The following is a 12011-nucleotide window of genomic DNA, read 5'->3' on the forward strand; positions in this document are numbered from 1 at the left end:
TTGACTCATTTGATTAAACGGTGAGGACCCAAAACTGAAGTCTACAGTATTTGCAGTATTGTGTTCTGTCATTTCGGATTCCTGAGGCGAGCTGTTGCCGACCGATCGATCGATAATGCTTCCCTGTTCACTACCTGTTTCACTGCCTACGCCATTGTTTGACGCCCGCTCCATTTCCCTATGCGCAGTTACCAAATTACTACTTTGAATATTAGTTAATTCATTACACGGTGGAGCCAACACACTGCTTTCGTCTTCACTGTCATTTCTCAGTTTACTTTGGAGCCTAGTGTTACGTTTTTCACACGCCATTATTGTCACAATATTTCACACGATAACACAGAAAAGCACAATTTGAATAGCAAAAATAAGAGAACACATTAACATAGCACTGAAAATAATATCTAGTTAGTTGCAGCTGCGAAATACTTGGCGCAAAGCTACATGCATGCCACAACTGTTTTACTGTACAACAATGAAAGACTGCAACTACAAAGGAGATTCTCTCTACAATTACGCACTAGCAATAAACAAAAGCTACACTAAAGACACAAACTACAAGAAAAAATCAGAAGATTCCAGTGAGGTATCCTAGGCTAAGGGTCGACATATGAAACGTCCCCTTAGAACAATTTATACAAGACTGTGCTTAACCTGACACACAATAATTTTAGCGCAACGCAATCTGACTATCAAAAATCCCTGCAAAAGAATGGCCCTGAGTAACATTAAACTATACGTTTCAGAAATCACTTACCTCACAAAAATCTTCGTTACTCGAACTACTGCAATACAGCGAGCGCCACTACTGCCAGCTAAATAAAAGATTCAAACTACTGAAGGCACTAACTACTGATAGGGATAGTTAGCAAATGAAAGATATTAATAGAGAACAAACAATGTATTTACCTTAATATTCATAATTGACATCCAGTATTACAAATTATCAAAACTCCGCCATCTCTCTCCCCACATCCACCACTGCTGGCGGCTCACCTCCAACTGCGCAACACTACGCGCTGTTCACATCCAGCTGCCGCTCTACAATGGCAGACAACAATGCAAACTAGCCACAGACTGCACACAGCACAGCCAGTGATTTCATTTTCATACAGAGAGCGCTACATGGCATTGCCAATATAAAAATCTAAACAGCCTACTTACATAGCTCTAAACAGCCTACTTACACACATACATCAGAATGAAAAACGACTTAGTATGAAAACTATTTCCTTAGCGACTAACTGATACTAGCGACTAACTGTTACAGCTTGAGCAACCATAAGGTGAATATAAATAAAAATATGATATACGATTCGTACGAGGGATAAACACAAGGCCGCTGTGGCCGAGCGGTTCTAGGCGCTTCAGTCCGGGACCGCGCTGCTACTACGGTCGCAGGTTCGAATCCTGCCTCGGGCATGGATGTGTGTGATTCCTTAGGTTAAATTAGGTTTAAGAAGTTCTAAGTCTAGGGGACTGATGACCTCAGATGTTAAGTCCCATAGTGCTTAGAGCCATTTGAATCATTTTTGATGAACACAAAATCCATTGAAACAATATTTTTTACTCCGAGCTCTTGACAGACGCTGAACCGAAAGCAGTACATGTAGCATAAGCACCTCCTTCTTTAGCGGGAATGAATAATGAGTGAAATTACACATGACAAAAATACAGTAAAGTTACCGGTCACACGTTACGAAGGTAAACATGTATATGCTGTCGCACCAATAAGGCAGATATACAGCTTGAAGTATGTGTAATGAATTTGAAATATTACTACAATTAACAAGTAGTGATGAAGTCAGGTTTGTCAAGGGTAAAACATTCCCCATACTCGCTCACAAACAAGCAATTGTAAATATTATACATAGTGTGAAGATTTATCAAATGCCAAAGACAGAATAAGTACACTAACAACGCACTACAAGGAGCAATCCTAGAAGAATCCAGCTCTCTGAAGTAGACGCCAGCAAATCCTCATCTTTCCATGTAGAGAGTAGTGCTGGAACATATTTTGTATGTGTAGTTGTGAAAGTAAAAATGCGCAGGAGGTCAGTCCTGCAAGACAAGAAAGGAAAATGCAAATGTTCAGAATAAATGCAAGATTCCTTCTAATTTACCTACCAGTGTGTAAGATGGTGCCTGTCACGGAGTCCATATCTGAAATGTGGATGTGAATTGTACATCTATTTGTCAACTTTATTATAGTCAATGTCTATGTAAAATGTATGTACTATTCTCAATTTACGTGAAATTTTATTCTTAAGGGAGAACCATTTATGTATGTATGTGAAGTGCATCGTGACGGACGAGTAAAATACTCGCACGTGTGAAATACAAAAATAGTAAGGCCTAATAAAAGTAAAAATAACGGCTGAGCCGTGATAAGAGTAAACGTTACAGCCCAGCGAAGTGAATACAGTGAGTGTGATGCGTGTGGGACAGAGAAATCAGAGGAAATTCTTATAACCACTAATTTACGTGTGAGGACCACCGAACTAGAACGCACGACGGAAACAATGCCGAATCCTGCAATTCGGCCCTTACCTTCAATTTCGCTAGCAGAAAACTTCGTCCAGGTGCTAGATGAGGTACCGGTGTTCGGGTTGAGCGTTAGAGCTGAATCTGTCGTACATAGTCTCCGGACTGGAGGGAATGCGCAACATCGACTACGTAATCCTGGAGCGATATTACAACGGATTCGAGGGTAGTGCTGCTGCTCACGTGGCACTTGCGTCACTGCGACGGGCGCCTTAAACAATGAGTTGCTGCTGGTGATAAGTACAGCGAACAATGAGATAGCGTATGCCGAAAGGACACCTTCTCAGAATTGCCAATGAACCGAAAGCAAATGAGAGAAACAATTTTAAAACAGCGTGAAAGGATCATTTAAGAAATTTAAATATTTTTCCCCTGTTCACACTATACACATCAACAAATGTAAGGGTAAATAACAAACTAAGATGGTAGCACAACACGGAGTGAAATTATATAACATAAATGTATGTGAATGTATTTATGTTTATGAATTTGCATGTACGAAGAAATGAAGCTTTATAAATACATTTGCCCGCATCTCGGTGGTCGTGCGGTAGCGTTCTCGCTTCCCACGCCCGGGTTCCCGGGTTCGATTCCCGGCGGGGTCAGGGATTTTCTCTGCCTCGTGATGACTGGGTGTTGTGTGCTGTCCTTAGGTTAGTTAGGTTTAAGTAGTTCTAAGTTCTAGGGGACTGATGACCATAGATGTTAAGTCCCATAGTGGTCAGAGCCATTTGAACCATTTATAAATACATTTGTAGAAGCATAAAGGTATTAAAACTCCATTGACTTGCGCCAAGTAACCAAACTATGAGTCCCAATGTAAATAAGTCTACTGTATACTGTCTCCCTGAAGAAAGAGACATATTTCCGAAAGTATACTGTAGGGGGCATTCATGATGTAGCTTTTGCATTTTTTGCTTTTATGTTTTCGTTTTCTTCAAATTCAAAGAGAAAATGTGAAGCGGTAGCCCAGCGTAAGGCCTGCGCCTACTGTCATGTAATTTTGATTTTCAAATGTTAAAAAAACAGAAGATGTTATTCCTGTTCAATGGTAAGAGGAAGGAGAAGAAAAAGTTGTGTGAGTCATTATTCCAAGTAGTACTGTAGCCTATGAAAACCCAAGAAGGCCACCTGTGTACTTCAGAGTTATCACGAAGATCCGATTACAACAATATAAAGGACACGGTCAAGATTTTGTTGGTGGTTACGGCATAACTGGTAACCATAAATCTACAATAAGAAAAAGACTCTATCGTTTATGTGCAACTAATACTAAAAGATTTTTTTACCTATTTACAGGCATAGCTCAGCTTATTGTGCTTGTCTGACATGACGGAAAATTTCATAAGAGACAGTAACCAAATTCCAATTTCAGATCTGGTGTTTATTATTTTCTTATCTGCCATTAATTAATTTCATTATTTCCAAGTATCTAAATTTTATTTTTTATTATATTATAGCATGTAACAGTGTGCACACATGGTAAAGGCAGCATGTAGACATCGGCATGTAGATATCGGCGTCATTTTGCGTGTACCAGCACCATAGTAGTACTATATCAAAAGACAGAGGTCGGACTTTTACATACTTACATGACATTGCATATAAGTCACATGGAAGGAGTTAGTCCATATTTAACTAATTTGTGCATATTTATAAATTTATTTTATTTTTTCAGCAATGTTCTTGTACATACAAATATTTCACAACGATTCTTACAGAAGAAGAGAAAGACACGATCAAATTTATTTCCGGTTGCTCTGTTTGTGTAGGACAGCTGTCTACCATGTTTCTACATCGACAGATGGACGCCGATAATTGAGATCATAGCTGTCAACAATGAGTGGTTCCTGATGTAGCGTAAAGAGATACGCCGCTCAACAGATGAATCTAAACTAAATAGCGTTCAATAGTCACGCTGCAAATCTTTAAAGTTCGCGCGGCTGTCGCATCACAAAACTCCTTATGGTTTGTATTATATTACAAACGAATTCGTCTGCGACAACGATAACATTTCCAAAAATTAAAAGGTACTATTTTTGGTTAACTTTTAAATTTGCAACTGGCGTGCTGTTACTCGAAATGTCTAAAGTGTGAGCAGGAGAAGACAGAATATTATGATGCCAAAAGGGAAGAGCCTTAAGGCTTATTTGCTTCGACAGTGGATTGATGGTAATCCTATTCTAACAACAAATGGTAATATAGTGTTGTTCCAAATATGTGAAATCACGAAAGTTTCATTTTTGTATTTGCAGAATATTTCAAATATCAGTGCAGTTTTCGAGTTTTTGGCTTTTCTTTGTATTTAACTAAAATAAACTCATATTGTTATTATACAATTTCTATAGGCACCCTGCGACATAAAATTCCAAATTATTCTACAATGACAAACCGCTGCTCATAGAAATGCTGTTAATAAAAATGTAAGATCCAAACAACCTTACCAGCCGCATATTCTGAAAGCAGGAGTGGAAATGATTGCAATGATAATTTTTCGAAAGATGTCTCCCAAGCATTAGTCTCAGTCTACATTCCTTTGAATAATTTAGATTTTAGAAAGTCTCTTGAAAAATATTTCGTAACGGAAAGTTTCAGATGACCCAACAAAATGGAAAAACTGCCTTTGTGAAGTTTATAAAGAGAGAAGATTAACAAGTTGGTTAATGAAATTATTTTGTGTGTCAATTACACACCCCCCACCGCTCCTCCCATCCCCCGCAATATTTGGAGTTTAACAAAAACCTATATAGCAATATTTGGAGTTTAACAAAAACCTATATACCTCCACCCATCTCATTGTCTCGAGGGTACTAGAAGAAACAAACCATTGAAGGATAGCTAGGATTGTTCGTGGTGCAGTGCTTGTTTTGTGGCCTTTTAATGTATTTGAGGTAAAACTCTTTGTGATTGCTATAGATGCTACAGCATATATGATTAAGGTTACTACAGCTTTGAAGGTGTTTTATCCTAAAGCAGTTCATATGACTTGTTTACCACGCTCTCTTCGTCGGTTGGCAGAGAAAATTCGAGCAAACTTTCCAGACGTAAATGCCTCCAAAATTCCCTTTGTGAAAAAAGCGTTTGTGCAGGCGGAATCAAGAGTGAAATTATTTATCGGTATGAAGGACGATACTCGTTTACCTGCAGAGCCAACACTCACGAGATGGGGAACATAGACTGAAGCAACTCTGTATTACAGTGATCATTCAGAAGATGTTAAAAAAGTGCTCGACGCAATGGACAAAAAATGAAGCAGCGAGTATCCCTGGTGTAGGCAGTTTAGCAAAGGGACGTGTCTTCAGAGTAAATTAGTGTGTATTAATCCTGTTTTAGTTAAATCCTAGCCCCAATTCCATGTTTGGAAGAAAAAGGGAGCCCTCTGTTTTGTATACGAAGCAGCTGTCTTCAGGGACCTACCAGAAGAAACAGGAAAGTGTCTTCGCTACAGAACTGAGAAAACTGATGCAAGGAATCCAGTTCAATGATTTTCGGGACGTGAATAAGATGCTACAAGGAGAATCTGGAAAAACAACTTAATGCTTATCCTCTAAGTGACATAGCTTCTTTTCGCTACTGTCCTGTGACTTCGTGTGAAGTAGAGAGATCTTTAACTTAAGACTAAGTGACAGAAGGAAATCGTTTTTATCCAGAAAACTGTGAAAATATTTAATTCTTTATTGCAATAAAGAAACTAACGATAAAACAGAGAGAGAGAGGGAGAGAGAAATAATAAAGTTGTTAATTGAGTTTAAGAATAAATTTGCAATCTGATCACTTCATCAAGATTAATAAATGTGAGAAAGTTGAAGTAATGCATTTAATTTTTAAGACTATTTTGAAGTTTTTAGAGCATTTTTACTAGGTTTCAGTGCATAGATGCATGCATGTAGTCACACTTTACAGTGCATATAAATCCGAGCTCTAGTGATCACATTATCCATGTCTTGCCACGAGCTGTTACAGTGTGTCATTCTATTATGCAATGAAACTCCATATGTGCATTCTGGTGATGAATGCGACGATAACGTACAACAACAGGGAAGCTTCTGTTTCGGCTGTTACGAGTCAGTTAAGTACTGTACGTGTTAACATACATCCATGTTGTTTCAAGGACATTAGCTTTTTCCCAAATAATGTGTCTTTTGGATGTTGTAGCTCTTCTTGCTTTTCGCGGTTGCTAAGGAAAACTAGAGAGAAATTCCGCTAGATGCAAGATACCGTTTTATACGAGAGTGAGTCAAATGAAAACCTTAAATATTTTTTTAAATATTATTTATTGTGCAGAAGTGGTACAAATCTGTATCACTTTTCAACATAATCTCCCCCACGTTCAATGCAAGTCCTCCAGCGCTTACAAAGTGCATAAATTCCTTTAGAAAAAAAAAATCTTTTGGTAGTCCACGCGACCACTCATTCACCGAGTGGCGTACCTCTTCATGAGAACGGAACTTCTTTCCTCCCATTGCGTCTTTAAGTGGTCCAAACATATGGAAGTCACTTGGGGCAAGGTCTGGTGAGTATGGTGGATGAGTAAGACGCTCAAAATGCAGGTCTGTGATTATTGCAACTGTTGTTCGGGCATTGTGGGGCCTTGCATTGTCATGTTGCAAAAGGACACCTGCTGACAGCAATCCACGTCGCTTTGATTTGATTGCAGAACCCAGATGATTTTTTTAGGAGATCTGTGTATGATGCACTGGTGACAGTGGCCCCTCTAGGCATGTAATGCTCCAAAATGACGCCTTTTTCGTCCAAAAAAAGAGAGTCAGCATAACCTTCCCTGATGATGGTTCTGTTCGATACTTCTTTGGTTTTGGTGATGAGGAATGGCACCATTCCTTGCTCGCTCTCTTCGTTTTCGGTTGGTGGAAGTGAACATAGGTTTCGTTCCCAGTAACGATTCCTACAAGGAAGCCATCAAAACATGGTTCAAATGGCTCGGAACACTATGCGACTTAATTTCTAAGGTTATCAGTCGCCTCGAGCTTAGAACTAATTAAACCTAACTAACCTAAGGACATCACACACATTCATGCCCGAGGCAGGATTCGAACCTGCGACCGTAGCGGTCGCTCGGCTCCAGACTGTAGCGCCTAGAACCGCACGGCCACTCCGGCCGGAGGAAGCCATCACTTCTCGTTAAAAAGCGCCGAAGAAGTTCTTCAGAAGCTTCAACACGTTGTTCTCTCATTTCAGGAGTCAGCTGCCGTGGCACCCATCTTCAAGACACTTTGTGAAACAGTAGCACATCATGCACAATGTCGTGTGCTGACCCATGACTAAGCTATAAACATGCTGCAATGTCATTCAGTGTCACTCGGCGGTTTTCCTTCACTATGGCTTCAACTGCCGCAATATTCTGTGGAGCCACAACTCGTTGTGCCTGACCTGGACGAGGAGCATCTTCCACTGAAGTCACACCATTTGCGAAGTTCCTACTTCATTCGTAGACTTGCTGCTGTGACAAACATGCATCACCGTTCTGAACCTTCACTCGTCGATGAATTTCAATAGGTTTCACACCTTCACTACGCAAAAGCCGAATAACAGAACGCTGTTCTTCCCTGGTGCAAGTCGCAAGTGGGGCGGCCATCTTTATACTGATACCGCGACGGTATGTGTGCATCTGCACTACGCTGCCACCTACAGGCCATTCTGTACGCTGTTTGTCGCACGCTTACCAACTTACAGGATAACGGCGCGAAATTTCGATTTGTGATTACAAATTTAAGGTTTTCATTTGACTCACCCTCGTAATTTTGTTATAACCCCAACATGTAAAAGGACATTATTTCCTTTCTAACATGACGCTATTAGTTGTGAAATGGTGGCGGAAACCTTGTACTTTGCTGATAAACTGCGTGAGCAACAGCAAGAAAGGGCAACAGCAAAGGAAAGTGCTTCAGCAAGTCGTAAACACCAGAACTTCAAAAAACAACATGATAAGCCGAAGAATGCATAGTAGGTATAAAACTGCCAGCTTACACATCTAATAGCGTCATTTGAGATACAAAGTAAACAAAACATTCCCACTGAATATAGCACATACGTTACTAAAGCAGGTTTGGGTAATAGCAAAATCATAAATTGTCTGTTACACGGCACTTTCTCCCCAATGACTTGACCTTCTGTAATTTTAAGATTCGTTAAGTGTCAAATTTCAGTTGAACAGGACGACAGAGTTATATATAAGGTGTAGAAAAACAACCTGATTATCACGTCAGGTCCAAAGTATGGGAAGTAGCATCGAGAAAAAATTCCCAGCTAGCCACAAGTCGGAAATGCACCATCATTGAAAAACGACTGTAAAACAATAACCAATCAGCAACAACCGCACTGAGTTGTGCACGTATAAACCAAATGCCCCAGCTAATACCTGGTGTGCCGCAGAACACAGGGTTTTCAGCTGAACGGTCAAAACTTGGCAAAATTTCGGTCCCGGTCCATGGCTGCTACGTTAGACCCAAATTTTGTATGATGTTTATTGGGTAAGGCTTGTCTACTCAATCAACTAAGCAAAAAACAAAGTAATGCCACGAATTAGTTACGATAAAGAGCTGTACTGCAGAAACAGCTCTGTAGTAACATAGTTAGCTGGTGGTACTCCATGGTGCGATGTTATTATAAATGAAATCTAAAAGTCACACATTTAAACTTCAGTTAATGGGCAAGGAGCATGAACGATCTTTTATTCTATCAAGTACAGTAGTTCATTAGGAACGAACTAACACAACGCTGAAAGAAGAAATGGAAATTAAGTTTTAAACATTCTTTTTTTCCCTAGCAGGAACTTTTTTTTAGATGAAGCACTTGAAATTCTTGCCTCTGATTCACTACAAAGTTGAAAATTCCTGGCATCTTGGTAGACAGACCCAAAAAAATTTGCCTACCAGACCTACTTCCACTCCGGCCGCTGTGACCGAGCGGTTCTAGGCGCTTCAGTCAGGAACCGCGGGATCGCTACGGTCGCAGGTTCGAATCCTGCCTCGGGCATGGATGTGTGTGATGTCCTTAGGTTAGTTGGGTTTAAGTAGTTCTAAGTTCTAGGGGACTGATGACCTCAGATGTTAAGAGCCATAGTGCTCAGAGCCATTTGAACCTACTTCGACTCGTTCGTCACTGATTGGCTGTCGTTTTATGGTCCCTTCTCCACAGCAGTGCCATTCCGTTATTCGGCTATGCGGAAAAATCCACACGACTCAATGCCCCATACTCTGCTCCTCCAACATTGTCATCAGGTTTTTTTTCTCCTCGACGAAGATTAACAGCTTCTACGGGCGGCAGAACATTTACCTTTCAGTACTAATTTTATTTGGTTTTAGCCGTTAGAGCTAGGGTACTTCCTATTTTCTGTGCTTTATTGCCAAACAGTTGTAAAATTTGGCTCAGCACACAATACACAGAAGTTGAGATGACATTCACGGCTTTGCAGATACAGAAAGGAGACAGGATAATGCAAAAGATTGTATGTGTTTACTGCCAGAACATACCGTGAGCGAAGACGGTATTTCGTTGTTATGACTTAGGGTAAACAAAGCAATACAGTAGCCCCTTGCATTGGACCCACTGTCTTATGATTCAACACGTGTCGTGCCCTCGTCCTCGCTTTTCAGCCACTGTGTCGGGGCCGGGATCCTAGATGTGCACTTAGTACTTGGGGAGGGGGGAGGGGGGAGGGGGAAGGGGGGAGGGAGGGAGGTGTCCTTGTTCTTCGGCCTGACGCGCCTCGGCACTCAAAGCGACTCACTTAATTTATCTTACGTGTTCCACGTTATCCTTCATGAATGGAAAAACGAAATCATAAATTTCAAAATAATAGTTGAAACTGTAAAAATTTTAAGCAACAGAGGAAAGGTTATGATAGTACCGGATATGCCACCCGCCATATCCCAAGAGGGACTGTGGAGCGGTACTTCGAAAAAGCGACACATGATGGGCATTCCTCTTTGGTATTCTGTTGTATTCTGTACTAATTTACTAGTTTAAGTTGACATTTTAGTATAATAAGCTATCACATCGTACACATTACGGGCATCCTAGTATGTACTGAAGGTACAGGGCTTTCGGTATAGTATCTGTCGTATTATTTAGATCGGTGCAACTGGTTGGGTTCCTCAGTGCAACAGGACGGTTAGCTACTGTCGCTTAGTTTGGCGATATGAGCTGTTCTAAACAGTTTCCACAGCAGTGAATAAGTGTAACGATATAATTAGAGGGCCGAAGGGCGGGAGGATATTATTAGCAAGAGTGCTTTGTTGTGTAATAATTCGCACAGCAACGAACTAATTAATTATAGGGTCCCACCAGGCATCGGCGTATTACGCACAACGGCTGAAATCAGGAATCTCGTAACATCGTTATTGAATTGTGGATAAATTATGTCACCGAATAACATTGTTTATAATAACCTCGTAATTCACAACGACGAAGGTTTTGCGACACCTTATCAAAACTAAAATTAACCTTAAAATTTATTTTACATATTAAGTCATAATAACTTTATTGATATCTTAAAGTTTATAATAACCTCGTAATTCACAACGACGAAGGTTTTGCGACACCTTATCAAAACTAAAATTAACCTTGAAATTTATTTTACATATTAAGTCATAATAACTTTATTGATATCTTAAAGTAAGAGACCAAAAGATCGAAATTGTTAAAGAATTCAAATATCTTGGTGAATGGATTAGCTGGAACGCCCTTGAGAAAAAAGCAATAGAATTAAGAAGAAACAAAGTTGAACTAGCCTTTCAGCTTACGAAAAATACTTATAATAAAAAGTCCCTCTCATGGAATTCAAAAATAAAACATTACAACACTGTCATTAAACCAGAAGCACTATATGCAGCTGAGACATTATCTATCACTAACCATGGCCCAATTGAAAGGCTAGAGATCAAAGAAAGAAAAATATTGAGAAAAATTTTAGGCCCCAAATTTCATAACGATAAACTAATTCATACCAAAAATGAAACACTCTACAAAACCACAGAAAAACTTTTGGATACAATGAGGAAAAGAAGAATTGAGTTTTATGGGCACATTCTCAGAATGAACCCAAATAGACTTACAAAAAGAATGTTTGACTACTTCAGGAATAAAAAATCCAAACCAAATTGGTTTATCCAAACAGAGAAAGACTTAAGAGAACAACACATCACAGAAAAAATGCTCACAGACAGGACCGCAAAAATGATAAGCAAAGACAGAAAAGAGGGATTCCAGCTCCAAAATAGAAAGAAAAGAACGATTGTCATCTCTGATGAGGAAAGAAAAGCAAGATCAGAAAGAATGAAACAATACTGGGCGAAAAGAAAGGCACAGAACACACAGAAGTGATTGATTCAACGTACCCCAAAGTTGGGTGAAACGAAGAAGAAGAAGAAGAAGAAGAACATTATTGATACCTGAAATTTCACGTACACAGATATGTGAGTTGCGTCAACATTGTTTGTATGAACTAA

The sequence above is a fragment of the Schistocerca cancellata genome, chromosome 5 (genome assembly GCF_023864275.1).
Source record: "Schistocerca cancellata isolate TAMUIC-IGC-003103 chromosome 5, iqSchCanc2.1, whole genome shotgun sequence".
In the NCBI taxonomy this organism is placed as follows: Eukaryota; Metazoa; Arthropoda; class Insecta; order Orthoptera; family Acrididae; genus Schistocerca; species Schistocerca cancellata.